We start from the raw sequence: 14,600 nt of genomic DNA, 5'->3' as shown, positions 1-14,600 counted from the left end.
GCCTTGAAGTGATGGGACCAGATGCCATGACGTTAGTTTTTTGAATACTGAGTTTTAAGCTAGCTTTCTCACTCTCCTCTTTCATCCTCATCAAAAGTCTCTTTAGTTCTTCTTTGCTTTCTGACATTAGAGTGGTATCATCTGCATATCTGAGGTTGTTGTTTCTCCCTTTGAATCTCCAAATGCACACTGATCCTAAGGAGATGAGTTTCCAGCTCAGTTTCACACTACTTGCAAGTAAACATAAGTCTTCCCCTGGAGGAATGACCATCACTACAAAGTCTAAGAAATACCTCCCCACACACACAATGTTGCAAGAAGTATGGACATAGTAAAAATTCATAAAATACATAAGGAACATAAGGAAATGAGGCACCATGATTAAGTCAGAAAAAGGGTAGACTCGGTTACACAAAATTTCATGTACAAGAATCATCAGACACAATACAAAATAATCGTGTTTAAAATAGCTGAAGAAATAAAAGAATAAATTCAAAAAATCAGCAGGTACCCATTAAAGTTACTAAATAAATCACAAAAAAGAAACCAATGGATTATCTAGAAATTGATACTCAAGTTCAGTTAAACAATAGATTTAATAGAGAAGAGGAAAAATTAATAATTGATAGATTGAAGAAATTATCCAGAATGTGTAATAGAGGAAAATGGTAGCACTCAGCATATTAGTATATTAGAGATTAAGAGAAAGGTTAAACTTGTTAACAGTTAAAGAAAGAGAGAAATGGAAAATAAAATAAGAAGGACTACTATCTTTGAAAAACACTTCCATTTTCTCTATCCTCTCCTTCTGGAAATCATATTAGAGATCTATTAGCAAAGAGCTTTCCAGAATTGTGTAAATATATCAAGCCTCAAAGTTATTCAGTTATACATGAAACATTTGTTAATGGCTCAAATGGTAGAGTTTGCCTGCAATGCAGGAGACTCAGGTTCGATCCCTGAGTCGAGAAGATCCCCTGAAGAAGGGGATGGCAACCCACTCCAGTATTCTCCTCTGTAATTTCATGGACAGAGGAGCCTGGTGGGCTATAGTCTATGAGATCGCAAAGAGTCAGGCATGACTGAGTGACTAACACTTTCACTTTCACATACATTTTATCATGAAGCAAACAAAAATATTAATGAACTACAATCATATACAATATGTTCTCTGCAACAAAGCAATTAAGTAATTAAGTTAAAATCAGAAATAAATGATAATTAGAAAGGTCTCATATATTTATAAAATATAAACCCATTTCAAACAACTCATCATTAAATGAATTAACCAGGCTGGAAAGACATATAGATAATAAATAGAAAAATACTTAAAATAAGCATTCACATTAAGAAACAGAAAGGTTGAAATTTATAACCCAAACATAACTGAAAAGGTTTGAAAATGAACAACAGAATCTAAGGGAAGTAAGATTAAGACATAATACAAGTAAAAGCACAGCTTACTAAATGAGAAACAAATAAGAAAACAATGAAAAAACAAAAAAATCAACAATATTGATTATTTTAAAAGACTAATAAAAGTCACAGAAAGATAGAAAAGTCAAACTAAAACATAGTAAAAAAGGGGGATATTAAAAATGTCACAGAAAATTAAAAGTTGAGAAGATGAAATAACTACACATCAATAAATATAAGACAGCGACTGAGTGACTTCCCTTTCACTTTTCACTTTTCACTTTCATGCATTGGAGAAGGAAATGGCAACCCACTCCAGTGTTCTTGCCTGGAGAATCCCAGGGATGGGGGAGCCTGGTGTGCTGCCGTCTATGGGGTCGCACAGAGTCGGACCCAACTGAAGCGACTTAGCAGCAGCAGCAGCAGCATGTAAACAAATTTATAAAAACATTATTAAATAATATCAACACAAAAGAATATGGGAAATATAAATAGCCTTTTAAAATAGCTAAGCAGTTAAAGAAATTGTACCAGATCTTTAAAACTTTCCCACACATAAGATTCCATGCTTCACAAGCTTTACCAGTGAACTCTAAGAAAAATTTTACCAACCTGCTCAAAATATCCCAAAGCCTAGAAAAAGGAAGAAATGCATTTAATTATAATAATCAAAATCATTATTAACTTGATACCATAAACCAATAAACAAAAAGAAGTGTTAAAAAACTGACCAATCTCAACATGAATCTAGATAAAGGTTTGCAATCTTTTTCTGTAAAGGGCCAGATGGTAAATAACTTAGGCTTTGTGGGCCAGTCTCCATTGCAACTACTCAACTAAAAGCAGCCATAGACAATATGTAAATGAGTCAGCATGACCATGTTTCAATAAAACTACTTACAGAAACAGCCTGTGGTCTGGATTTGGCCCTCAGATCCCTGATCTAGATACAATCAATCTTAAATAAAATAATAAATTGCAGAAATTGTTTTTGGTATCCTGAGCAGATCCCTTTTACCAGCAACCACTGATGAACTGATATTAATTACAAAAGCTGAGCCATTTATTTCAAAGCAAGAAGTCTCTGGAGGGGTACTTCGAGACCAAACTGTACCTGAGACTACAGCTTTGCTTGATTTTTGTCCCCCTCCATGAGAGTTTAGCAAGTTTGCTAGAAAAAAATTAACATAAAAAAATCAAGAGCAACCCAATTTACACAGAGATAGATCATGTAGTTATTTTTTTAACTTCCCAATAGCAACAACATATAGCTGAGAATAAATCTAATGATAATTGTGCAAGGTCTTTTTAGAGGAAATTGCAAAGCTTATTATTAAAGAAAACTTACATGAATAGACAGACTATGATTTGGAAACCACATCATAAATATGCAAATTATCCTCACATTATTTTACAGTTTCAATTTAATTTTAATCAAAATTTCATCTGCTATAAAAGAATAGTACAATATATATTTATGTTATTAATATTATTTCACTATTACCAGATAAAACACAAGGGGAATATGTTTAAGAGTATGGATTTGGCAATCAGTTACGGTGAAAAGCCCAGCTCCAACACTTACAATCTGTGAAACTTCAGTAAAATTACTTAGCCTGTCTGTACCTCAATTTCTTTGTTTATAAAATGAATATAAAAACATTTATCTTATGGAGTGTTGACTGAGTTAAGATGTGTACACTACTCCAAAGGTTAATTTTAATTTTATGTCAACTTGATTGAGCCAAGGGATGACCAGACAGCTGGCTAACTATTATTTTTCTAGGTGTGTCTGTGAGGGTGTTTCTGGAAGAAATTAGCATTTGAATTAGTGGACTTAGCAAACAGATGGCCTTCCGCCATGTGGATGGGCATCATTCATTCTACTGAAAGCATGAATAGAAGAAAAAGGTGGAAGAAGGCTGAATTTGCTCTCTGCCTGACTATTTGACCTGGGTCTTAAGCATTCTGACCAAGGCTAAAATCTGCACTATTAGCTTTCTAACTCTTACGCCTTCAAACTACACTATTATAATTCCTTGGTTTCCAACTTGCAGAAAGTAGATTATGGGGATTCCCAGTTTCCATAACTGCATAAGCCAATATTTAGACCCTATTGACTCTGCTTCTGTGGAGAACTCTAGTTAGTTAAAATAGCAAGAAGAGTGTTGCGTATTTTCTGTTAATCCCCAAGATGTACTCTACATCTTAGATCTTTTTCCATTCTTCTCTGTGCCCTAAGTGGCTATTCTTTACAGATTGAATCCACAGTCTCCCTAGCCCTCAGGCTCTGAGTTGAGTTCAGTCAATGAGAGACACTAGTAAGAACCTGGAAAGTAAAAGAAGTATGAAAGCAGAGTACTTATTTTCCTGAATCATTCCCCCTAACCTCCCTCTTACCAACTCCTGCTTTCTTCTGTGGGAATCCACAGCTCCTCTCAAGCAGCTATATTCACCTCCTTCATGCCTGTGCCAGAATGAACTCCCCGCTGTTTCTAGCCCAGAGGTACTGCACAATCATATGTTATTTTGCTTAAAGTATATCCACAACTTTGTAAGCAATCAATTGCCATTGCATAGTATTAGAAAATGTACACAACCAATTGGGCTTATTATTTTCTTTGAAAAATAAGTTGCTAATACTTAAGAGGCACCCAGAAATAAAACTAATAAAAGATGTCAGAAATAGTGGAGAAATTAATAAAAGTTTACTGTTATAGACAAAGGAACAGCTAACATTTTCAGATGTACAGATTATATTCATGGATAGGAAGATCACATGTGGTAAAGACATCAACCTTTCCTTTTCTTAATTAATCTGGAGTGGGTTGCCATTCCCTTCAAGGGATCTCCCGGACCCAAGGATAGAACCCATGTCTCCTACATTGCAGGCAAATTCTTTACCATCTAAGCCACCAGGGAAACCTAAAAGGGCCATATTAAGAAGCTGATTTTGAAGACCTCTAGGAGGGATACTCTAAGACATTAAGGCTTATTAAAAGTATATAGCAATTTTTTAAATGTGATGTTGACAGTAATTTAGGGATAATCTATATAACAATGGCAAAAAAATCGAGTCTATACGTATGTTAACATGCATACATGCATATGCATACACACCAAGAATTTGATTTAAGAGAGATTGTACTATGAATATATGAGAGAAAGAATGTGCTATTCAATTCTATAAAAGTCACTGATACATCTTGCCACTCATATGGAAAACTTTTTTTTACTGCATACACTATACAAATCAAATATTGAAATCTGATGAAAACAATTAAAACATAAAAATATTAAAAGAAAATGTAGAAAATACATTATGACATTGGGTAGTAAAGGAGAAGAGAAAAAGACACCCAAAGAGGAACTGAGAAAGAAAAAAACACTTATGGATTTATCTTTAGCAAAATTATAACCTTCCTCTAAAAGATGCCATAAAGTTAAAATATGAGACACACTGTGAGAAAAGATGCTTGGAGTGATTCTAATTCTAATGGACTCAGCATTAATATACAAAATAAAGATGTAGATATAGATGTACATAATATTTACTGTATGTATATGTGTTTAATAGAAGAAAAGTCTTGAATGGCTCATAACATTAAAAAATATATTCTGCTTCCCCACTAACCAGAAAAAATAATTATAATAAAATTTTCATGTCATTGTATATCCATATGATCCACAGCTACTTAATATGTCTGATATTATCAAGTTTTGGCAGGAAAATGCAACAGAGAAACTTCCATATGCTATTGGTTGCAAGGTAACATGGTTGTTCTATAAAATCTATAGCCTAAATTCAGGAAACATCTCCTTCCCCCTTCTGAATCATAAATTAAATATTAGGTTCTTACAAGGTAATGAATACCAGCTTCATAATTCTAATATATAGATAACAGAATGATTTATAAATATATTTCTTGTTTTGTTTCCTGCAAAAGATGATATTAGGTAATATTCTGGTCTTACTTGCACTTTCAGCCTTCTCTTGAGATCTCTGCTGCTGCTGCTGCTAAGTCACTTCAGTCGTGCCCGACCCTGTGCGACCCCATAGACGGCAGCCCACCAGGCTCCCCTACCCCTGGGATTCTTTAGGCAAGAATACTGGAGTGGGTTGACATTTCCTTCTCCAATGCATGAAAGTGAAAAGTCAAAGTGAAGTCGCTTGAGATCTCTATCCTTTAGCAATTTATACTTCTGAATGTAAGTAGTAGAGTTGTTTAGACTTCATTGCTAAAATCAAATGATTATAAATAACAGGTGATATTTATTTATGATCACCTTGTATTTATAATGTGGCCAAAACATAAAATACCATTAAATGTCCTGAACACACACATACTTTACAATAATAATGCACAAGTCAGAATAGAATGTAATTAGGTCCTAAAACAAAGTAAGTGCTTAAACCTGCTTTCTATCTACAAAATTATTCTGCCTCTCAACACTGATATGATGGTAGTAATTTTATAAGCCTGGTTGAAAACCCAATATGAATTTGAAAGAAATCTTCATTACTTTTCTTTTAGCTCCAGAATACAGTACATAAATTGGAAATATTCACTTGTCAAAGATACCATTGCACATTTTCAGTTCTAATTTCCATCCTAAAAGTCATTCTGTGTGTGATACCGTAGCAAGACTTCTAGTTGTGCAGCCTCTGACATTAACAGAAGTAAAAAAATCTCATACTTGAAGAAGGAAGCTCTCTCTGGCACAGAAGGCATTTCTAAAAACTGCAAGATTCCTCCACAAATAGTATCATTTAAATAATCCTTTTAATACATGTCAATATCTAGCACTCTAGATAATATTTTCACTTACTTTGATTTCCCTAGTCCCAGTAACAAATTACAGAAGAGCAATAAAATCAATGAAATCTACTGTATTCCACTTATCCAGCTTGAACAAATTCTCAAGATAATAAGAAGATTTCAGATGTATTTTGAGATGTCAAATCGTTTCAAAAGGCTTTTAAAAAGTTAAAACAGAACAGATGAAGATAGAGTGAAAATTTTAAATCACACTTTCTTCACAGTAACAACTCAACATTTCAGTCAAAATGTTTACTGTAACAATCTTATGATGAACATCATTAAAACAACCTATGCATCACCAAGCACACTGTTGGTGATTTTTCTTAAGGTAGGTATCCAGAACTGGAGTTGCTGGATCAAAGTACAAATTGAAAACTGTAGGAAGTTGTGCCACTACCCACACAGAGTTGTACCAGGATACACTCAAATCTCAAATCAACAGTGTGTGAGAATCAGCATATACTCACCCCTGTATTGCAATTAAAAAAATTTTTTTAATTGCAATACAGTTGATTTACAGTGTGTTAGTTTCAGGTGTACAACAAAGTGAATCAGTTACACATATACTTATATCTGCTTTTTAAATATTCTTTTCCCATATAGGTCATTACAGAATACTGAGTAGAGTTCCCTATGCTACGCAGTTGGTCCTTATTAGTTATCCATTTTATAGATAGTAGTGTGTATATGTCAATCTCAATCTCCCAATTTACCCCCCTCATACCATCGTCTCCTCTGGTAACTGTAAGTTTGTTTTCTACATTTGTGACTCAATTTCTGTTAACTCTTTACTGTGTGACAGGCAAACATGAATATGCATTCCTGGTTTTACCTGTATTGTTAAATATCTTCCCAGAGACATACTGACACTTTGAAACCTTCTAATCTTTTTCCTGATCATATACTTCAACCAATTGTCTATTATTTTTAATTGTCTATTATTTTTCCTTATGAAATTTAATTGAACTGTACTGCTTTCACCAGTGTAATTCAATAATGTATTAACAAAATTATGAGCATGTATCCTCTACTGAATATGTTGAAAAGATTTTCTTCCATTTTACACATAACTTTTAATTTTGCTTTGGTGAAAAATAGATTCGTTTTGTAGAATCAAACTGAACTCCTGGTTTTCCTGATGTCTTTGAGATTTGGCATGTCACTTGAGAACTCAAATTCAAGAATGGTAAAAATATTCTCCCATTCGTTCATCTAATAAAAATTATTCAGGCCAAGAATTTATGTAAAATACATTCTCATATATGGGATGAGGCAAATAACTAACACTTTATTTCCAAGTGTTTGGTCAAATTGATACACCACTGAATATCCACTCTTTTGCTCAGATATAACAAATAGCATCTTAGCCATTTATTAAAAGTTGGGGCTTCCTAGGCACCACTAGTGGTAAAGAACCCACCTGCCAATTCAGGAGATATAAGAGACTCAGGTTCCATCGCTGGGTTGGGAAGATGCCCTGGAGGTGGGCATGACAACCCTGAGGGATGGGATGGGGAGGAAGGTAGGAGGGGTTTCAGGATGGAGGGACACATGTACACCCGTGGCTGATTCATGTCAATGTATGGCAAAAACCACCACAATATTGTAATTAGCCTCCAATTATAATAAATAAGTTAATTTTTTTTTTAATTATCTTAGTGTTTCTAATGAGAAATAAGGTTCAGTATATCAACTGAACTGCAATATAAGGTGGAACAGGATGGTTTCACTTTATTCAGAATAAGTTCTTTAATTAAACACCCTGGTAAATGCCTTGGAGAATGTTCTCCATTATTTTATTTTCAATTTGATTTTGGTATTTTTTAGTATCTGTTTTTAGTGCCCTGGGATTTTTTTCAATACACAGTGTAATATCTTTAGTTAATCTATTTCCTCCTTTTTTCCAACTTCTAGAAATTTCTCTAAATTTAAGAGCCACCTATCCCACCAGTCCTTGCTTACCAGCATTTTTTTATGTTGGCTATTTTCTATATTTTAGGAAATAATGCATGGGTAACAAAGTTCATGGGTATAATCAGCTTGCCATAATGATCAAATCTCCAATGTTAGCATATTTTATAATTCTTTGAGTCTGTGTTCTCTATGTTACCATGAAAACTGAGTTATTTTGAAAGTCTCACTCACCTTTATTTCTAATCTTACACTTGATTTAACTATTCATAAGTACAATTGGTTTTACTGATAGTTTTTGTTATGACAAAAAAAATTGGGCGTCATGATTCTCAACATGATGAAAGCAGTCTTGAAGTAAAATTAAGGATACCCAACTTTGATCTTCTAAATATTTATTCAACTTTTAGAGAATTATTCCAGCAGCTCCTCAATTATGAACTAAAGTAAACATAATTAAAGTAAGATGTATTATAAAGCAAATTAGAGATCAGGCTTCAATTTTTTCAAACTTTGAACTTTGTCTCTCCTCTGATTCCCCATATTTCAAAGGATGGCTCCACCAACTACTCACTACCCCATATGTGTGTGCCCTTCTCAATTAGTCTCACACTTCTCACTGCTAAAATCTCACCAAGCACTGAGGATCTGACTTCCTAAATACTTCGTTTTTATTATTGTAAAGTGTATATAACATAAAGTTTGTCATTTTAACTATTTTGAAGTGTACTCTTTAGTACTATCACCTAAAGACAATTGAATCAAGTTTTGCCTCCCTACTACAATGACCCTCTTGTGGTCAACTCAAAAATCATCTAATGTCCTGCTTCCTTCCATAAATGATGGGTTATCCATATGACTGAACAGTTTAAAAATGCTATAAAATAATTTTAATGACAAGAAAATACTCAATATAGTTTTACACAAAGACATTTATATTCTGGGAGTTCTCACTTCCTTTCTTCATGTGGTGTTTTTATTTTGTTTTGTTTTTGTTTGGGGCTTAGAGTTCCTTTCTAAACTGTTTGAAGGTGTTATAATCCTATTCTTTTAAGGTTCAGCCGAAATGCTATTACTACTGTGACTTATTCTCAGTTTCCCCTTTTTTATATTCCTATTCTATACTTACACAATGTTATATGTGAGGGTTTTTTAAAATATATTATGTCACCATTGGTAATGATATTTATATAACTATCTTCTCTGTTAAAGATAAGTGACTTAAATATAGAATGTGTCTCTTATTAATAAGGATGGGGGTTCAATATACCAAAAAGTGTATCAATCTTAAACATGGATGAACCTAAAAAGTAAACTTAAAAGTACATTGAGAAAATGATGGAACTAAAAGGAGAGATAAATGAATCACAATTAAAGTTGAAGACTTCACTCCACTCCATTAACAGAATAATTAGTAGTAAGTATAGGATAGAGAAAGGATAAGAATAGAGAAAATATGAAAAATATAATCAACCAACTTGACCTAACTGCCACTTATCAAACATACTATCCAGCATCAAAAAAATATGCATTCTTTTCATGGTCATGCGGAATAAAAGCCAAGATAGATTACATCTTAAGTCATAAGACAAACCTTGACTATTTTATAAAAATCGAAATCATTCAAACTGTGTCCGCTGGAAAATAATGGATATATGTATAACTGACTTATTTGCTGTACACTTGAAACTAACATAGCAACATAAGTTAATTATTTTTAAAAAAAGAAAGAAAGAAAGAAAGAAAGAAAACTGCACAATTCAGAATTAACTACAGAGAAAAAAAAAAAGATAACCATTAGGATTATTAGCATCTATTTTGATCGTCCTTAATGGGGCTAACTCTTGTTGAGACTCTGTTGCTTTTACTCTTCTAAGTTTTTCAGACAATACAATGATAATTTGCTGTTTCATGCTATAGAGATGTTGCATAAAAATGAAGTTTCTCACAAAAAACTTCAAAATTCATAAAACAAACATTTTACATATTTGACCAAATTTTTGTATTTCTGTATTTTAAAAAATATTAATGCCAAATATAGAAAGCAAGGCACAAACTAGGAAAACAATTTTCAACACATACAGGAGTCAAAATATTTATAATCAAAATACATCAAAAATAAAAATACAGTGCAATGGAAAAACAAGGAAAGAATAAGAAAAAAGTAACTCAAGGAAGAAATATAATCAGCCAGTAAATACAAAAACATGTTCCAACCTAAGAATCAGGCTAAGACAACTTTAAAATAAGACTTTTTTGTCATTTTTAGCAAAAAATGAGAAAGGACTTTTTCTAAATATTAATAACAAGTTTTGATAAAGGTGAAAAAATAGACAAGTTCCTATACTTTTTGTAAAGCCATTTTGGAGATAATTTCTTTTAAATTTCCACTTTTTGGAAAACTCTACCTCTGCTCTATTTTACAGAAGTGCAAGCATGTGTAAATAAAGACTATGTAAGGATAAAAAATTAAACAATTTTTAAAAAAGAAACAAACTGATCATGATGGAATTAACCAAAAATGAGTAACAGAGACAGGAGAAATGACTAAATATTTAGAATCCTAAAAAATAATTCAGAAAAGAACCCACAAAAAAATCATAAAATATTTTACTAGAATAAAAAATGGCTTTAATCATAATCATCAAAAATTACAAAAGGTCAAATGTCCTTCAACTAACTATGATACCACCATCCTTAACATGGAATACTACCTATCCATAAAAACAATGATCTCCTGAGAGATACAACTTCTGATACACACAACGACATGCTGACTGTCAAGAGCTAAGTGAAAGACGCCAGACTGAAAAAAAACTCATACTGTATAATTCCATTTACATGACATTATGGAAAAGGTAAATGTAGAAAAAAATATTTTAAAATTCAAAGTTTTCCAGGGGCTGGAAGGGAACTGATTTTAAATGGGCAGCACAAGGGAAATTGTTGGGTTGATAAAAGTCTTGTTTTTATTTCTGGTGATTGCTATTTAACTGTATACATTTGTCAAATTCCTAGAAATGCACAAGTATGATTTTTTACTGTCTATAAATTTGGAAAGTAAATAAAATGGAAAAAAAAATCTATGGAGGGCAAAAAAATAATCCAAAGTTATCTGGGCAGAAGCCTTTCAAATTCCTTTTCACAAGTTTTTGCTCTTCCTTTTTGGGAAATTGGAGCCAACAACTCCCAAAAGCAGAAAAAAGGCAGAAAAAGAATTATACCTTCATGATAGTTTCAAAGGAAAAAAAAAGAAAAATGGGAACAGAGAGAATAACTAACATTCTCTTAATGTCCTTTTTCAGGCCTATTTTTTTGGAGGGGAGGGGATTGTTTACTGCAGTATTATTTCTGCAACACCCAGTGGGGAATGACCCATTTGTTCACTGTGGAGCAGTAACCCTTTCTGTTTCCCATTTGTCCTTTTGAGTTTCTCCCAGTTCTGAGGAGATACCCACTCTGCTGTTCAGCTTGACCATGAGAATTCCTTTTATCTTTCAGTTCAGTTCAGTTCAGTTCAGTCAGTCATGTCCGACTCTTTGAGACCCCATGGACTGCAGCATGCCAGGCTTCCCTGTCCATCACTGACTCCCAGAGCTTACTCAAACTTTTATCTTTAAATTACCCTCATCCTGGCTGACATGCCAGCTCTTTCTTTCGATGAATTACTCTAGCTCGAGGTGGCCCAGCTCTCGCTCTGGGAATCAGCTGTTCATTCCCATCTAATAGCCATGAGGAGGTTTCTTTGATCCTTAGACCCTCCTTTGGTTACCCCAGCAGCTGGAGCATGAAGTCTTGGATTACAAACCAGTCTTCAGAGACTGAAAGCACTGAACAGAGACTGAAAGCACCAACTGAAGCATCCAAGAAATGAAATAAGAGAGGCAGGATTTTTAATGGAGCGGGGGGAACTGCTATCTTCAATGACTGAATGCACATCCATGCTGCTTTAAACAAATGATTCAATGATTTTAAAATGCCATGGTGCTAAATTTTCTAGGTGTTACAGAGAAGAAAGAATCTAGGTTAGAATCAAGCAAACTGATGCTTGTCTGATATCCCTTCAATAGAAGCCTTACTTCTCGAGGTCCACTGCCTGTCCCCACTGCTTAAACACCAAGGGTGCAAATGAAGCAGCTGTGATCTCTAACTGCCCAATTCAAGGATTCGTGATGTGTAAGAGATGAAACAGTTCTATACCTGTCATGTGTTTACCCTCTTCCCTTCTAACTCAAGAGTCTTACTGAATGTTAACTCCAGGAGTTAACTGCTCTGTGGAACTCGGGGTAGGTGGCTATGAGTCATATTTTAGTCATACTTCAAAAGAGTAAGAAATAAACCACACTAGTGTTCCCTTGTCATATTATTCTTTTGCTTTTGATGAACCCGTTAACCTATTCCTTTATGGGTACATTGTATCAGTTAATAAATGTAAATTCTAGATTTTTAAATTCAGTGAGATGCTAAGCTTCTTTTTTTGTTTGTTTACATGGGAAATTTCTAACTTTCGGACAGATAACATGAAATACAGAGTTGAGAATGTGTGAGAAAATATTTGAGTAGAAGCATAGAGATCATAAATATTTTTGCTCATTACTCATATTTTATGTTTTTTTTCCCCACATTTTTCCATGAAAAAAGGCTTCCCATGGTGGAAAAGCATGACATTCTTGCCATATGTAGAGCATTTAAAAGTTTTATCTCATCTGCAAAAACTATGGCTGAAAGATGAAGAATGAGTGGGGAGAAGGGCTGCAGGGCTTCATGCCATGAAGGAATAATGAATATCCTACGTTAAGGTTCCTTCATCATTTTGCTGCTATTAAATATAAGATATAGGTGCCAGGCTATGGTGTAGGAATCTCCTACATTAAAGCTACTGGATATGCTTTAGAAATAGATTAAATTCATATGGTGAAATATCACTGAAAACTGAATTTTTTTCATCCCTATCTCTGCCTAACACAGATGTGCCTAACACAGCACATCACCCACCCTCCCTAAAATGCTGGCATGCCAGAAACGACATGCTAAAAAAAGAAGTAAACTATGCTGCAGGAATCAGCTATGTAATAATAACTAACAGCTCTGCCACAAATATGACAATTAGAACACTCTGCATTTTGAGTAATGACATCCATATTGAGAGGAAACATGAGCAAGGCTCTTCATGGATGAGCCAAACCCATTTCCTGAGGGGCATATCTATTGACTAATAGTAGGATTTAAAAATAAAACCAAGTTGGCGTCTTTTTATTTTGTGCAAGCGGAAAGTGAACAGAGGAGGGAAATAGGAATAAATGGAAGTTACTGAAAGATCGGTGGCTGTGGTGGGGCCAATTTGTGCTGGGCATTTGATATTTCCAAGAGATCCATCATGTTGCAGTGGCGTCTCACGTCCGCTCGCCTCCTCACACCTCTGTGTTCGTGTGAGGTGATGCCACAGTCTGGCAAGACCACATCTCTCCTCCACTCGCTGCTGTTTATTCTGGCTCTTTAGAAATATGTCCTTGTTGCTGCAGTGATCTCAAGATGAGTCGGGAATGTTGATTTTTCAGTGTGTATTCTTCCAAACCAGCCATTTCTTTGGCAGTCTAATTCAGTGAAGGCCATAAGAACGAGTCATGTTATCCAAACAGAGAGAAATAAAACCACAGCTAGGCGTTATGTTGGCAGCAGGCGTCTCATGGCGAGCTTTCCCATACAGTCTGGCCGACTGTTCCCTCAATTGCTTTAGGTGAGAAACTCGTCACCAGATATCACTGCACGTAGGATGAGAGGACTTCCTGACCCGGGGCTCCTCAGAGATGGGTCTCAGCATGGCCCTAGAAGGCTCCTTCCCTGGACTTCACCTCGCTCAGAGCTGGACTTGGTGACACGTCCACCTTTATCCTCCTCCCCAAGGAAATAGCGTCCTTCTCCCACCTCGCCTGAGACTCTGGAAACACAGGTGAGTGGGGTGTTGATCGGCTCCCACCGGCCACACACTCAGGCAGCATGTTAGCACGTAGACAGTTAGGCTGCTGTTCTGAAAACAGATCAGTAATAGAACATCTCGGCCCTGACTGAGGAGCTGAGCTTGACAAGAGCAGCAGAAAGTGAGGGAAGATCTGGGAGTGGGCAGGACAGAGAGAAGGGCCATCCCGTCTCACTAGGGCGACAGGCCCACTCATGGGACTGGTACTTTCTATTTCCGTAATGTCACCACCCTCACTGTGGCATATCTTGCTCTACAGCTTGTGCTCCTGTTCAAAATGTGTAATGTTCGTGGTCTTCTCGAGCAAGAGAACGTGTTTGCCATTTAGTCAGGCTCACATGACTCACAAGATGGCATTGATGGAAGGGAAAAAACACCATGATTTTACCACTGTCACTTTACTCTGTGCAGTTATCTCACCTCATTTCATTCATTTGATTAAAATAAAATAGATAGTTATTTAGGCAAGGACA

This window comes from Bos grunniens, chromosome X (assembly GCF_055505025.1).
Source record: "Bos grunniens cultivar Pamir isolate PY7600 chromosome X, Bosgru_T2T1.0, whole genome shotgun sequence".
Lineage (NCBI taxonomy): Eukaryota > Metazoa > Chordata > Mammalia > Artiodactyla > Bovidae > Bos > Bos grunniens.
Note: the sequence above shows the minus strand (reverse complement) of the source record.